The following is a 3,802-nucleotide window of genomic DNA, read 5'->3' as shown; positions in this document are numbered from 1 at the left end:
TGAAAGACCTCTATTAAGTGTACTTAGGATATTGTTTCAATCCTTTTACCAGGTGACAGAGTTTATAAAAGTCTGGCTCTGCAGCAGGTCTAGGCACCAGTGCAAGCAGCCCTGCCATATCACTCAGCAGATTCCATGGTCTTAAAGAGATCTATGCTTCAAAAAGATGCACATTTTCTCCTCAGACTCTGACGGGGTAGCAGCTATGGCTCACACTGAGGTGAGCATAGCCATGGCCAAGAAAGACAAACCCTATGCAGATGCTGTGCAGGTGTTTCGGGACCTGGTCAATCGCCTGCGCATCCAACTCCATCAGGACCAAGTGGCCTGGAGTTCCGGTCACCCACACCATGCAGCAGTGCTGCTGAGATCATGTCCGTGCTGTTCTACCATATCATGAAATAGAAACAGGAGGACCAAGAGAACCCAAACAATGATCAATTTATCCTTTGCTAGCTACTCCCATTTGTTGATGTGGCAATTTGGATGGTAAGGACCAGGACTGGGGACTGCGTGCAGCATGGTATATACTGGCAGGTACTTTGACAATGCCAGCTACGGGTGTTCTGTCTCTTGGGAGATGGCGAGTCTTGGGAAAACTCTGTCTAAAAGGCACTGGCTTTCAGTTCTCACTACAATCTGGATGATCTCATGGCCATCTTCCACAGTGGCGTCTTTCCCATTGAGAACTGCATGGACATCCATCAGAAGTGCTGTGAAGCCTTTGGGTGGAATACTTAAGTGATGGATGGCCCTGATGTTGAGGTGCTGTGTATGGTGTTCTGACAAGTAACTCAAGTGAAGAACAAGCCCACTGCTGTAATTGCCAAGACCTTTAAGGGCCAGGGCATTCCAAGCCTTGAGGATGCAGAAAATTGGCATGGAAAGCCAATGCCAACAGAAAGAGCAGATGCAGTTATCAAACTAGTTGAGAGCCAGAAGAGACCTACAGACAGCTTGAACCAAAGCCCCCTGTTGAAGACTCACCTAAAATCAACATCACGGACATAGAGATGACCTCTCTGTCTGCTTGAAAGTCGGTGACAAGGTAGCTACTCACAAAGCATGTGGCTTGGCTCTGGCTAAGCTGGGCCATGCAAATGATAGCTGGGCCATGTCCTTGTGCTGGACAGTGACACCAAGAAGTCCACCCTCTCCAAGATATTCAAGAAGGAGCAACAGTAGCACCTCGTTGAATGTTTTATTGCCGAGCAAGAAATGGTTAACGTGGTGAAGCACCTTTGCTGCCTTTTTAACCCAAGCATTTGATCAGGTCCGGATTGGAACCATCTCTCAAACCAACATCAACCTTATTGGGTCCCACTGCACGCTATCCATTAGTGATGGTCCGGGAGGATTTGGTCATGTTCCATGCAGTTCCCAACTGCACCATTTTCTATCAAGTGATGCAGTCTGACAGAGCATGCTGTGGTCCTGGTGGCCAATACCAAGGGGATATGCTACATTCACACCAATGGTCCCCAAACTGAGGTTATTTACACCCCACAAGAAAGTTTTGAGATTTGACAGGCCAAAGTCATTAGCCAGAGTGTCAACAAGAAGGCCAGTCATTGGAGCTGGAGTTACTCTGCATAAAGTCTTAGCAATTGTTGATGCTCTTTCTAAACAAAATATCCGTCGACCTGTTTACCATTAAACCCCTGGATGCTGACATCATCATGTCTAATGCAAAATGCACAGATGGCCAAATTCCACAATAGGGGATCACCACCCAGAAGGTGGCATTGGGGAGGCTGTCTGTGCAACTGCTTCCATGGAGCCTGACATTCTGGTCCATGGGCTGGCAGTGCAAGGAGTTCCTCAAAGTGGGAAGTCTAGTGAACTTCTGGATTTGTTTGGAATTAGTGCCAAACACATTATAGTGGCCATGAAATGTACGTTAACTAAAATACTGTTGACATCTCTACATTTATGCCTGTTAAACCATCATTTAAATCTATAATGTGTGTTCTTTGTTGTTCTTGAAAGCAAAGCAAATTAACTACCTTCCAGTTAAGTCATAACTACATATACAAGTATAACTCTCATCTTTAGGTAATTAAAGTTGGTTATAAAATTTTTAAGTGACAGAAGAGCTAACAAAACAACCACATAAAGTTTTATGATGAGACTATAGATATCTGGGCTGGGGATCAACATAGGGTTGCAGTTTCTTAAATGTGTGCATTTTCCTCCTAAGTAAAGAAGATGTGAACTGTAGACTGCAACTGCCTGGGTTATGCAGCACTATAGCACCATGCTGTATATACTGTTGTCCTAGGTTTAGAATTGATGTGCTGCCATCCTGCCTGCAGCTTCCCAGGTACATGTAACTGCAGATGCCCTGGAATTTCATCTCCCCTCTAATGGTGTGTGGAGCAGCAGTGAAAGCTCTTAGATTGTCCTCTGCTGCTTGAGGTGACTAGTTTGAAGAGAAGATACAACTAGTTCTAGTCTCCACACTGCACTCTTTTGTGAGGTCTCAATGTCTCATTTGCCTGGTGACCAGATCAAACTGTTAGCTCAATTATATTCATCTACTAGTTAAATTTAATGAAGCATTTAAAAAGAAAAAAAATTCCAATGTAGAGTAATCCACTAGGGCCGTGGTCGGCAAACTGCGGCTCATAAGCCACATGCGGCTCTTTGGCCCCTTGAGTGTAGCTCTTCCACAAAATACCATGGCCTGGGTGAGTCTAGTTTGAAGAAGTGGCATTAGAAGAAGTTTAAGTTTAAAAAATTTGGCTCTCAAAAGAAATTTCAATCGTTGTATTGTTGATATTTGGCTCTGTTGACTAATGAATTTGCCGACCACTGCACTAAGAGAACCACAAGCAAGGTCATACCATATCTAGTAAAGATCTATACACCATTCAAATAGACGTTCTTCCAGTTTAATAGTCCTTGGTTGAGATAGAGTATCTGACCATGAACATAAAGTAACTTTGCAGCCAGAGATAACCATTATGAGCTGGGTTCTGTCAGATCCAGCAAATCATAAGTTGGGTGGGCTCAGCAGCAATCCATCACAAAATGGAAGTTGACAGATACAAGACTGACCATGAGTAGGGCCAATGGACACAATAAATTTGTATCAGCTGATGGCTCAGATCCCCATGTCATCTTGCCACTATTGTGCTGGTGTTTACAACTATGTGTGATCTGCCTAGACCAGAGTGTCTGCTAGTCGAGGCTGAGGCAAAGCTACAACTGATGGTGGAGAAGGGCACAAAGTACCAATTACTTCAAGCTTGAGATCCACTGCAGCTGCAGCAACTGTAGTTTTCCCATTAACTTTGTTTCCTCAGCAATAAAGACCAACCAGAGTCCCAGAGTTGCTGGTTACTATGTGGCAGGACTTAGAAGCAAGTGGATCTGAGCACCACAAGGGCTGAACTATAACAGGTACTCTGATGCTCCACGTATGCATATCTCCTCGTCAGGGCCAGGGCCAAGGCGTCCATCCTCCAGCTGCTGCTATTTTCTAGTAAGACCTTTTATAGCCTTACCACAGATATAAACTGAGTTAAATCCTCAACCCACAAGTAGAATGAACCTTAATAATTTGCTAAACCTTAAAATTAACACCTTAAGTGGAACTAAAAAAAGTGAGAACTCTTAGGCAACTAGTTCAAATTGGAATCAAACCAAGCCATAACATCAAGTTTTCTCAGATCTAAACCCAAACCGAAGTGCCAGACACTTCGCACATGTAGCCCTGCGTAGACTCTCTGTGGACTTAGCAGCTCTTGCTAATTAGAAGCACCTGACTTTACCCCAGCAGTTTAGCAGATAAATGTCT

General features: G+C 44.2%; 1 pseudogene across 1 annotated transcript; it reads left to right on the top strand.

Annotated features, from left to right (window-relative positions):
- The first annotated feature begins 520 nt into the window (after positions 1 to 520).
- Positions 521 to 3,379, top strand: LOC307102585 (transketolase-like protein 1; annotated as a pseudogene). Its single transcript has 2 exons — positions 521 to 1,895; positions 3,309 to 3,379. The product of its transcript is annotated as a transketolase-like protein 1 (transcript).
- Positions 3,380 to 3,802: the final 423 nt, after the last annotated feature.

Source organism: Cnephaeus nilssonii (genome assembly GCF_951640355.1).
Source record: "Cnephaeus nilssonii genome assembly, chromosome: 1".
In the NCBI taxonomy this organism is placed as follows: Eukaryota; Metazoa; Chordata; class Mammalia; order Chiroptera; family Vespertilionidae; genus Cnephaeus; species Cnephaeus nilssonii.
The sequence above is the reverse complement of the archived record's forward strand: the minus strand, read 5'-3'. Positions and strand labels throughout refer to the sequence as shown.